At 51.1% G+C, this 12712-nt stretch overlaps 2 non-coding genes and 2 pseudogenes across 2 annotated transcripts; all 4 read left to right on the top strand.

The window, feature by feature from the left end:
* The first annotated feature begins 4418 nt into the window (after positions 1 to 4418).
* On the top strand, positions 4419 to 6226 carry LOC149517421 (18S ribosomal RNA). The gene has a single exon (XR_016344369.1). It is a non-coding gene; the product is annotated as an 18S ribosomal RNA (ribosomal RNA).
* Positions 6227 to 6520: 294 nt separating this feature from the next.
* Positions 6521 to 6676, top strand: LOC149517420 (5.8S ribosomal RNA). The gene has a single exon (XR_016344436.1). It is a non-coding gene; the product is annotated as a 5.8S ribosomal RNA (ribosomal RNA).
* A 229-nt stretch (positions 6677 to 6905) lies between these two features.
* LOC149517419 (25S ribosomal RNA) lies at positions 6906 to 8884 on the top strand (annotated as a pseudogene).
* Positions 8885 to 9776: 892 nt separating this feature from the next.
* On the top strand, positions 9777 to 11074 carry LOC149517418 (18S ribosomal RNA; annotated as a pseudogene).
* The last annotated feature ends 1638 nt before the right edge of the window (positions 11075 to 12712 follow it).

The following is a 12712-nucleotide window of genomic DNA, read 5'->3' as shown; positions in this document are numbered from 1 at the left end:
GGAATGAACTCCGTATGCCTAAGTCAACCCACGAAATGAGCACGCAGGTGCTCAGCTGACCAAAGAGGCATAATGCGTAAGTCGGGGATTGGCCTGATCCCCCTCTACGTGCTGCCGATCTCGTTGCCGATCCTGCTGCCACAACCCTCATTTCAGCTGGGGCTTAGACATGGAATGAACTTCGTATGCCTAAGCCAACCCACGAAACGAGCGTGCGGGCGCTCAGCCAGTCGGAGAGACGGAATGCACAAGTCGAGGATCGACCCGATCCCCCCTGCATGCTGCTGATCCTACAGCTGGTCCTGCGATCGCAACCATTGATCCAGTTCGTACGCTTAGACTGGGAATGAACTCCGTATGCTTAGACTATGAATGAACTCCGTATGCCTAAGTCAACCAATGAAACGAGCGTGCGGGCCCTCAGTCAACCAAAGAGGCAGAATGCGCAAGCCGGGGATCGACCCGACCCCCCTCTACGTGCTGCCGATCTCACTACGGGTCTTGTTACCGCAACCCTCGGTCCGATCTGATCTTAGATTGGGAATGAACTCCATATGCCTAAGTCAACCTACAAAACGAGCGTGCGGGCACTACGTCGACCAGAAAGGCAGGATGCGTAAACCGTGGATCGATCGGGTGGTAAGTGGGTTTAGGCACATCTTCATATTTCTGCCATACCAATGCCATTTTAATGGCTTGTAAATTCATACAATGGTTCCCAAACCCTTCATGTGAAGTTTCATGGCAAGACGACTGGTTTTCTATTTTTCATGATTTTTAAAACTTTTTACATTTGAGAGTTTTTAAAATTTTTTTAGAAGGAGTTTTGGCCCCAAATTTTGTAGACGTGATCCTTGTATTGTTGTTGGCATGCACAAAAAATTTCAGCTAAAAATTCGAAGTGGAGAAGATTTTGTGACCATTTGAAAAAAGTGTCCCCATTTCAGACACTCGAATGGCTACTGGCAGCAAACCTATAAGATCTTAAATGCTCTTTAAAGGGGTGTGAGTTCTTGAGGTTTGATGAGGGATAAAGGGCCAATATAAGGGCCAAGTACCAGCAACCATCACACATCATGTTCGCATACCCCCAGCCCCTCAATTGCCGAAACCCCCAATACCGCCCGTCAGGTTCTCCGGTGATGCTTCGGTGATGGTGCCCTGGGCAAAAAAAATGAGGCACCAACACATGCCCGAGCCCAGCATGTGCACCATGGCTTAAAATCAAACTTCAGCCAAGGCTTCGAACTTCAATGGCACATGATGGCACATGGTGATGGCATATGCATCGACCATCATCGGTACAGGCTGCCCTTTGGTACGGGCACTTACCTCGACCACCATCGGTGTGGGTGGTTGGCTTAATCACCATTGGCACATGCTAGCCCTTGGTGTGAGCGGTTGCCTCGACCACCATCAGCACAAGTCGGACCTTGGTGCGGGCGGTTGCCTCAACCACTATCGGCATAAGATGGCCCCTGGAGCGAGTGGTTGCATCGAACACCATCGACACATGCTAGGTCATGGTACGGGCGATTGTCTCGACCACCATCGGCACATGCTGAGACTTGGTATGGGCGGTTGCCTCGAACACCATCAGCACGTGTCAAGCCTTGGTGCGGGCGGTTGCCTCGACCACCATCGATACAAGATGGCCCTTAGTGCAGGCAGTTACGTCGAACACCATTAGCACATGCTAGGCCTTGGTGCAGACAGTTGCCACGACCACCATCGATAGAAGATGGCCTCTGGTACTGGCGGTTGCCTTTTAAAACCATCGACACGTGTCGCGTCTTGATGCGGGCGGTTGCCTCAAGCACCATTGGCATTAGTCGACCCTTGGTGCAAGCGGTTGCCTCAACCATAATCGACACAAGATGGCCCCTGGTGCGGGCGGTTGCATCAAACACCATCAGCACCTGCTGGGCCTTGGTGTGGGCGGCTGCCTTGACCACTATCGATAGAAAATGGCCCTTGGTACGGGTGGTTACGTCGAGCACCATCGATACAAGCTGGCCCTTGGTGTGGGCTCTTGCCTCGACCACAATCGGTAGAAGATGGCCCCTGGTGCGGGCGATTACCTTGACCACCATCGGCATAAGTCGACCCTTGGTGCGGCCAGGTACCTCGACCACCATCGGTATAAGATGGCCTCTGGTGTGGGTGTTTATGTCGAACACCATCGACACATGATGGGCTTTGGTGCTGGCGGTTGCCTCGACCACCATCGGTACATGCTGGGCCTTGGTATGGGCGGTTGCCTTGAACACCATCGGCATGTGCTAGGCCTTGGTACGGGTGGTTGCCTTGAGCACCGCCAGCACAAGCTGGCCCTTGGTGCAGGTTCTTGCTTCGACCACCATTGGTAGAAGATGGCCTTTGGTGTGGGTGGTTGCATCGAACACCATCGGCACGTGCTGGGCCTTGGTACGGGCGGTTACCTCAACCACCATCGACAGAAGATGGCCCTTGGTACGGGCGGTTGCCTCGACCACCATCGGCACAAGTCGACCCTTAGTGCACGCTCTTGCCAAACCACTATCGGTAGAAGATGGCCTTTGGTGCGGACAATTACTTTGACCACCAACGGCACAAGCTGGCCCTTGGTGCGCACTCTTGCCTCGACCACCATCTACAGAAGATGGCCCATGGTGCGGGCGGTTACGTTGAACACCATCGACACATGCTGGCCCCTGGTGCAGGCGGTTGCCTTGACCACCATTGACAAAAGATGGCCCTCGGTACGGGCGGTTGCTTCGAGCACCATCGACATAAGCTGGCCCTTGGTGTGGGCAGTTGCCTCAAACACCATCACACATGCTGGGCCTTGGTGCTGGCGGTTGCCTCAACCACCATCAGCATAAGCCGACCCTTGGTGAGAGCTCTTACCTCGACCAGCATCGGTAGAAGATGGCCCCTGGTGTGGGCGGTTGCACCAAACACCATCAGCACATGCCAGGCGTTGGTGCGAGCAGTTGCCTCGAACACTATCGGCACATGCCGGGCCTTAGTGTGGGCACACGCCTCGAGCTGGTACTTGCGGTTGCCTCGACCAGCATCGGCACACACTGGCCCTTGGTGCGAGCAGTAACATCGACCACCATCGGCACGCACTGGCCCTTGGTGTGGGTACATGCCCCAACCACCATCGGCACCTGCTCACCCTCGGTGTGAGATATGCCTGTTTGGAAAAAGTATCCTCGTTTCAGACACTTTAACATCTACTGGTAGCATATCTGTAGAATCTTTAATCCTCTTTAGGGGGTGGTGGTCTGACACCCCCTCTCTCTCCCCATGGGGGGAGTAGGTATGCGTGATGGGCCTCCCATTGCGTACACCTAGGGCAATGTCCCTTGAGTGAAATACAAGGCGTGCATGCCTTCCCATCATTTTATCTGGTGGCTGGTTGCTCTTGTGATCGACAGGTGCCCATGGCCTCGACCGTCTGGCTTGCATGCAAAAAAGGGGAGCCGAGCTCGAGCCCATCCACGTGGTGGATGCTGCCCTAGACCGCAGACCAAGTCCCTGAATTGGGCAACGGCTCCCTGGGGTGGTGCGAGTAGAAGCCACGATTACGGGCTTGGCCCGGCCAGGTCTCTCGGTATTTGACAGTCTCGTGATCCCTTGTCATCGACCACAAAAATGCCTAGGCCTTGATGAGGTCGTGCACGGAGCCGATGCTGCCTGAGACCCCAGCAACAAGTCCCTGAATCGGGCAATGTCCCCCTGGGGTGGTGTCAGCGAAGCTCACGCGTGCTGTCCCGGCTAGGCCAAGCATTAGTGGTGTCGCTTTATTGTTGCCTGTCAGATGGTAGGGGCAGTCTCGTCCCCCTTGCTCGTGTTTCTCTTGTGCCAAGCGGTTATGGCATGGCCTCGTACATCGTTTCCTATGCTCGTTCATCGAGTAATCGATCGGGTGGGTTATGGATCGACGCACGTGGATGCCACCACTTGTACACAATAGGCATATGAGTGGTGCTATGGTTGTGAGTGTGGGTAAGCTCTATGCTCTATGCATTGAACTATCGACCCATCATCCTCTTCAATCTCCCCTTATACGGTCGACGTACCCAAGGGGCACGATCGGGATCCTGTGTTGCATACCTGAATCGATGGAAACTGAATGTCTCGCCATCCCTCATCCATCTCATGTCTCGAGGGGCCACGGGTCAGACGTCAATCATGGTCGGTGTCCCAAGCGTGCCACTTAATCCTTCGTGGCCACATTGGTGCACCGACGTTTAATCGTGCTCTCGGGTATAGAATGTTTAATGGGCACGAGCTCTCGGCTCCCGTTCGTCTGATGCTACACATTTCACGTGCTTGACACGCACGACGCTTGCGCGCTGTGTCGAGCTCTCTTCGTCACTCGATTGGTGCGTCGAGGCCCATGCGGTGCCAACGTTCCGAAGGAATGCTACCTGGTTGATCCTGCCAGTAGTCATATGCTTGTCTCAAAGATTAAGCCATGCATGTGTAAGTATGAACTAATTCAGACTGTGAAATTATGAATGGCTCATTAAATCAGTTATAGTTTGTTTGATGGTATCTACTACTCGGATAACCGTAGTAATTCTAGAGCTAATACGTGCAACAAACCCTGACTTCTAGAAGGGATGCATTTATTAGATAAAAGGTCGACGTGGGCTATGCCCATTGCTCTGATGATTCATGGTAACTCAATGGATCACACGGCCTTTGTGCCGACGATGCATCATTCAAATTTTTGCCCTATCAACTTTTGATGGTAGGATAGTGGCCTACTATGGTGGTGACAGGTGACGAAGAATTAGGGTTCGATTTCAGAGAGGGAGCCTGAGAAACGGCTACCACATCCAAGGAAGGCAGCAGGCACGTAAATTACCCAATCTCGACATGGGGAGGTAGGGACAATAAATAACAATACCAGGCTCTATGAGTCTGGTAATTAGAATGAGTACAATCTAACTCCCTTAACGAAGATCCATTGGAGGGCAAGTTTGGCGCCAGCAACTGCGATAATTCCAGCTCCAATAATGTATATTTAAGTTGTTGCAGTTAAAAAGCTCATAGTTTGAACTAGGGTTGGGTCAGCCGATCCACCTCACAGTGAGCACCGGTCTACTCGTCCTTACTGCTGGCGATGCACTCCTGGATTTAATTGCCCAAGTTGTTCCTCCGGTGCTATTACTTTGAAGAAATTTGAGTGCTCAAAGTAGGCCTATGCTTGTATACATTAGCATGGGATAACATCATAAGATTTCGGTCCTATTGTGTTGGCCTTCGGGATTGAAGTAATGATTAACAAGGACAGTTGGAGGCATTCGTATTTCATAGTCAGAGGTGAAATTCTTGGATTTATGAAAAATGAACAACTGCAAAAGCATTTGTCAAGGATGTTTTCATTAATCAAGAACGAAAGTTGGGGGCTCGAAGATGATCAGATACCGTCCTAGTCTCAACCATAAACGTTGCCGATCAGGGATCGATGGATGTTACTTTTAGGACTCCGTCGGCACCTTATGAGAAATCAAAGTCTTTGGGTTTCGGGGGGAGTATGGTCGCAAGGCTGAAACTTAAAGGAATTGATGGAAGGGCACCACCAGGAGTGGAGCCTGTGGCTTAATTTGACTGAACATGGGGAAACTTACCAGGTCCAGACATAGTAAGGATTGACAGACTGAGAGCTCTTTCTTGATTCTATGGGTGGTGGTGCAAGGCCATTCTTAGTTGGTGGAGTGATTTATCTGGTTAATTTTGTTAACGAACGAGACCTCAGCCTGCTAACTAGCTATACGAAGGTGATCCTTCATGGCTAGCTTCTTAAAGGGACTATGGCCGCTTAGGCCTTGGAAGTTTGAGGTAATAACAGGTCTGTGACGTCCTTAGATGTTCTGGGCCGCACGCGTGCTACACTGATGTATTCAATGAGTCTATAGCCTTGGCTGATAGGCTCGGGTAATCTTTGAAATTTCATCGTGATGGGGATAGATCATTGTAATTATTGGTCTTCAATGAGGAATTCCTCGTAAGCGCGAGTCATCAGCTCACGTTGACTACGTCCCTACCCTTTCTACACACCACCCGTCACTCCTACCGATTGAATGGTCTGGTGAAGTGTTCGAATCACGGTGACATGGACGGTCCACCGCTCACGACGTCATGAGAAGTCCACTGAACCTTATCATTTATAGGAAGGAAAAGTCGTAACAAGGTTTTCGTAGGTGAAGCTGCAGAAGGATCATTGTCGAAACCCCACTCGACGGACGACCCGCGGATGCGTTAACAAAACATCGAGGGGCCAAGGGTGCCCCCTCACCCCGAGCCCCCTCCAGCCCTAAGAGGGCGCGATGGTCGCTCTGTCCCCCCTACGGGGTGAGCGGAACGATCGGCATCATCTCGCCCACCATCGAACAATGAACCCCCAGCGCGAAACGTGCCAAGGAATCAAAACGAAAATAGAACGCGCGCACAGTCGCCATCCCGTCCACCGTGCGTGCCCTGGCGGCACCGCACTTCTTTCATCATGAAAAAATTGAACGACTCTTGGCAATGGATATCTCGACTCTCGCATCGATGAAGAACGTAGCAAAATGTGATACTTGGTGTGAATTGCAGAATCCCGTGAACCATCGAGTCTTTGAACGCAAGTTGCACCCAAAACCATTAGGCCGAGGGCACGTCTGCCTGGGTGTCATGCACCGTCGCCCCCTCTCCAACCCCATGTCTTTCGAGCATCGGGGGAAAGGGATGGGCGGAAGATGGCCTCCCTCGTTCTCGTAGGTCACGGTTGGCCCAAAATCGAGTCCTTGACAACGATAGTGCGGTGATCATCGGTGGTGGAGCTCCCGACATGCCTCATCCCCGGTGATACACACTCGTTGTCCACTCGGACCCCCCGTATTGCTCGATCGATGCTCGCGTCATGACCCCAAGTCAGGCGGGATCACCCGCTGAGTTTAAGCATATCAATAAGTGGAAGCAAAGAAACTTACCAGGATTCCCCTAGTAACGGCGAGTGAATCGGGAAGAGCCCAGCTTGAGAATTGGGTGCCCCCGAACTCCGAATTGTAGTATGGGGAAGCGTTCTCAGCGGCGCACCGGGCCCAAGTCCTCTGGAAAGGGCATCAGAGAGGGAATTGGGTTAAAATTCCTAAACCGGGATGCAGTGGCTGACGGTAATGTTAGGGAGTTCAGAGACGTCAGCAGGGGCCTCGAGAAGAGTTATCTTTTCTATTTAACAGCCCGTCCACCTTGGAAACAGCTCAGTTGGAGGTAGGGTCCAGTGGCCGAAAGAGCACCGCACGTCACGTGGTGTCCGGTACACCCCCGGTGGCCCTTGAAAATTTGGAGGATTGAGTGTCGTCCGCGCTCGATCGTACTCATAACTGCATCAGGTCTCCAAGGTGAACAACCTCTCGTCGATGGAACAATGTAGGCAAGGGAAGTCGGCAAAATGGATCTGTAACCTCAGGAAAAGGATTGGCTCTGAGGGCTAGGCACGGGGGTCCCAGTCTCAAACTCGTCGACTGTCGGTGCACTACTCGAGCTACTCCCGTAGTGAGAGTGGTTCACCGCGTGCCGACCGAGGGCTTCCCTGAGCGACAAATAGTCAACTCAAAACTAGTACAGACAAGGGGAATCCGACTGTTTAATTAAAACAAAGCGTTACGATGGTCCCTGTGGATGGTCACGCAAATGTGATTTCTACCCAGTGCTCTAACTGTGAAAGTGAAGAAATTCAACCAAGCGCAGGTAAACGATGGGAGTATCTATGACTCTCTTAAGGTAGCCAAATGCCTCATCATCTAATTAGTGACACGCATGAATGGATTAACGAGATTCCCACTATCCCTGTCTACTATCCAGTGAAACCACAGCCAAGGGAACAGGCTTGGCGGAATTAGCAGGGAAAGAAGACCTTGTTGAGCTTGACTCTAGTCCGACTTTGTGAAATGACTTGAGAAGTGTAGGATAAATGGAAGCCCCTAGGTGAAATTGAAATACCACTACTTTTAACGTTATTTTACTTATTTCATGAATCAGAGGCAGGGCACGACCCCTTCTTTTAGACCCAAGGCCGGCCTCGATCGATCGATCGTGGTGGAAGACATTGTTAGGTGGGGAGTATGGCTAGGGTGGCACATCTGTTAAAAGATAACGCAGGTGTCCTAAGATGAGCTCAACGAGAACAGAAATCTTATGTGGAACAAAAGGGTAAAAGCTCATTTGATTCTGATTTCCAGTACGAATATGAATCGTGAAAGCGTGGCCTATCGATCCTTTAGACCTTTGGGATTTAAAGCTAGAGGTGTCAGAAAAGCTACCATAGTGATAACTAGCTTATGGCAACCAAGCGTTCATAGTGACGTTGCTTTTGATCCTTTGATGTCAGCTCTTCCTATCATTGCAAAGCAGAATTCACTAAGTGTTGGATTGTTCACCCACCAATAGGGAACGTGAGCTTGGTTTAGACCGTCATGAGACAAGTTAGTTTTACCCTACTGATGGCGGCGTCATGATAGTAATTCAACCTAGTACGAGAGGAACTGTTGATTCGTATAATTGGTCATCACGCTTGGTTGAAAAGCCAGTGGCACGAAGCTACCGTGCGCTGGATTATGACTGAACACCTCTAAGTCAGAATCCAGGAAAGAAGCAACACGCACGCCCGCCGCCCGATTTTTGACCCGCAGTAAGGGCCCATGGCCTTCAAGGGAACATGTCGTGGGTGCAGCCTCCGTGGCAGACAAGCCGCGTAGGCCTCTTTGGAGCTCAATTCCCACCGAACGATGGGTAGAATCCTTTACAGATGACTTAAATATGCGATGGGGTATTGTAAGTGGCAGAGTGGCCTTACTGCCACGATCCACTGAGATTTAGCCCTTTTGTTGCTTCGATTCGTCCCTCTCCCCGCCGACCTTCTTTCTTTTCACGCCATCCCCCACCAGGGTTGGGCTTGACCCGGGGCCCCCCGTCCCCTGATCCTGATTGGGAACAAACTCTGCTCACCCCGGTCGACCCTCAAATTTTTGTTTTGGCACCAAACTGACCGCCAAGGGCAGGATGTGTGAACCGACCAAGGATCCCACTGCTGGTCCCCCTCGATTGTTACCCCAAACGCCATCGATAGCCTCTAGCCCTTGGTTGGTCGAGACCGGGAATGCACTACGTATGCCTAAGTCAACCCACGAAACGAGCATGTTGGCACTCAATCGACTGGAAAGGCAGGATGCCCAAGCCGAGGATCGACTCAATCCTCCTCTACGTGCTGCTGCCGATCTGATCTTAGACTGAGAATGAACTCTGTATGCTTAGACTGGGAATGAACTCCGTATGCCTAAGTCAACCCATGAAACGAGCGTGCGGGCGTTGAGCCAGCTAGAGAGGCATAATAACCAAGCTAGGGATCAGCCCGTTCCCCCTTTGCGTGCTGCCGATCCTACTGTCGATCCCGGTGTCGGTCTTGCTGTCACAACCCTCAGTCCAGCTGGGGCATAGACATGGAATGAACTCCGTATGCCCAAGCTAACCCATGAAACAAGCATACGGGCGCTTAGTTGGCTGGAGAGACAGAATGCGCAAGTCGAGGATCGACCCGGTCCCCCCTACTACTGTCGATCCTGCTGCTACAACCCTCGGTCCGGTCTGTATGCTTAGACTGGGAATGAACTCCGTATGCTTGGATTGGGAATGAACTTTGTATGCCTAAGTCAACCCACAAAATGAGCATATGGGCGTTCGGTTGGCCAGAGAGGCAAAATGTGCAAGCCGGGGATCGACACGACCCCCCTCTACATGCTGCTGATCCCACTGCGGGTTTTGCTGCTACAACCCTCAGTCCGATCCCATCTTAGATTGAGAATGAACTCTATATGCCTAAGTCAACCTACGAAACAAGCAGGCGGGCACTACGCAAGCCAGAAAGGTAGGATGCGCAAGCCATGGATCGATTGGGAGGTAGGTGGGTTTCATGTGAGCACCGATCTATTCGTCCCTACTGTCGGTGATGCGCTCTTGGACTTAATTGCCTAGGTCGTTCCTTCGACACTGTTACTTTGAAGAAATTAGAGTGCTCAAAGCAAACCTACGCTTGTATACATTAGCATGGGATAACATCATAGGATTTCGGTCCTATTGTGTTGGCCTTCAAGATCGGAGTAATGATTAACAGGGATAGTCAGGGGCATTCGTATTTCATAGTCAGAGGTGAAATTCTTGGATTTATGAAAGACAAGCAACTGCGAAAGCAATTGCCAAGGATGTTTTCATTAATCAAGAACAAAAGTTGGGGGCTCGAAGATGATCAGATACCATCCTAGTCTCAATCATAAACAATGCCGACCAGGGATCGACGGATGTTACTTTTAGGACTCCGTCGGCACCTTATGAGAAATCAAAGTCTTTGGGTTCCGGAGGGAGTATAGTCGCAAGGCTGAAACTTAAAGGAATTGACGAAAGGGCACCACCAGGAGTGGAGCCTGTGGCTTAATTTGACTTAACACGAGGAAACTTACCAGGTCCAAACATAGTAAGGATTGACAGGCTAAGAGCTCTTTCTTGATTCTATAGGAGGTGGTGCAGGGCAGTTCTTAGTTGGTGGAGCAATTTGTCTAGTTAATTTCGTTAACGAATGAGACCTCAGCCTGCTAACTAGCTACGCGGAGGTGATCCTTCATGGCTAGCTTCTTAGAGGGACTATGGCCGCTTAGGCTAAAGAAGTTTGAGGCAATAAAAGGTCTATGATGCCCTTAGATGTTCTGGGCCGCATGCGTGCTACACTGATGTATTCAACGAGTCTATAGCCTTGGCCAATAGGCCCGGGTAATATTTGGAATTTTATCATGATGGGGATAGATCATTGCAATTGTTGGTCTTCAATGAGGAATTCCTAGTAAGTGCGAGTCATCAGCTCGCGTTGACTACGTCCCTACCCTTTGTACACACTGCCTGTCGCTCCTACCGATTGAATGGTTTGGTGAAGTGTTCGGATGGTGACGACGTGGACGGTCCGCCTCCCGCCCTGGTCGGCCTTCAAATTTTTGTTTTGGCACAAAATCGATCGTTGGAGGCCGGATGCGTGAGCTGACCAAGGATCCCACTGCTGGTCCCCCTCGGTTGTTGCCCCAAATGCCGTCGATAGCCTTTGGCCCTTGGTTAGTCAAGATCGGGAATGCACTACGTATGCCTAAGTCAACCCACAAATGAGCGTGCAGGCACTCAGCCGACCAGAGAGCCAGACTGCACAAGCTGAGGATCGGCTTGGTCCCTCTCTACGTGCTATCGATCCCGCTGTAAGTCCCTCGATCCGATTGGGGCTTAGATCAGGAATGAACTCTGTATGCCTAAATCAACCCATGAAATGAGCGTTCGAGCACTTAACCAGTCGGAGAGGTAGGATGCACAAACTGGGGATCGGCCCAATCTCCCTCTGCGTGCTGCTGCCGATCTGATCTTAGACTGGGAATGAACTCCGTATGCTTAGACTGGGAATGAACTCCATATGCCTAAGTCAACCCATGAAACGAGTGTGCAGACACTGAGTCAGCTAGAAAGGCATAATGCGTAAGTCGAGGATTGGCCCGGTCCCCCTCTGCATGCTATCGATCCCGCTGCCAGTCCTGCTGCGACAACCCTCTATCCGGCTGGGGCTTAGACATGGAATGAACTCTGTATGCCTAAGCCAACCCATGGAACAAGCATGCGGGCACTCAGGTGACCGGAGAGGCAGAATGCACAAGCCGGGGATCGACCCTATCCCCCCTGTGTGTTGTCAATCCTGCTGCTGGTCCTGCTACCTCAACCTTCGGTCCGGTCCGTATGCTTCGACTGGGAATGAACTCCGTATGCCTAAGTCAACACACGAAATGAGTGTGCAGGCACTCAACCGACCAGAGAGGCAGAATGCGCAAGCCAGGGATCGACCTGACCCCCCTCTGCGTGCTGTCGATCCCGCTGCGGGTCCTGCTACACCTCGATCTGGTCTGATCTTAGACTGGGAATGAACTCCGTATGCCTAAGTCAACCTACGAAACGAGCGGGGGGCACTACGTCGGCCAGAGAGACGGCATGCATAAGCCATTGATTGATCGGGAGGTAGGTGGGTTTAGGCACATCTTCATATTTCTGCCGTGCCAATGCTATTTTTATGGCTTGTAAATTCATACAATGGTCCCCTAAGCCTTCATGTGAAGTTTTGTGGCAAGACGACTCATTTTCTATTTTTCATGATTTTCAAAACTTTTTATGGTTCAAGATTTTTTTTAATTTTTTTAGGAGTTTTGGCCCCAAATTTTGCACACATGATCTTGTATTTTTGTTGGCATGCACAAAAAATTTCAGCTAAAAACTTGAAGTGGAGAAAATTTTGTGAAAATTTGAAAAAAGTCTCCCCATTTCAGACACTTGAATGGCTACTGGCAACAAACCTGCAAAATTTCTAATGCTCTTTAAGGGGGTGTGAGTTTTTGAGGTTTGATGAGGGATAGGGGGCCAATATAAGGGCTAAGTACCAGCACCCATCACACATCATGTGCGCACACCCCCCGGCCCCCCCAATCGTCGGAATCTCTAATACCATCGGTCAGGTTCTCCGGTGATGCTTCGACGATGGTGCCTCGGGCAAAAAAAATGCGACACCAGCACATGCCCGAGCCCAGCATGTGCACCGTGGCTCAAACTCAAACTTCAGCCAAGGCCTCGACCATCAATGGCACATGATGGCGCATGGTGA

This window comes from Durio zibethinus, chromosome 8 (genome assembly GCF_047325235.1).
Source record: "Durio zibethinus cultivar Kanyao isolate XHJ-2024 chromosome 8, ASM4732523v1, whole genome shotgun sequence".
NCBI classification, from domain to species: domain Eukaryota; kingdom Viridiplantae; phylum Streptophyta; class Magnoliopsida; order Malvales; family Malvaceae; genus Durio; species Durio zibethinus.
This window is presented reverse-complemented; position numbering and strand designations above follow the sequence as displayed.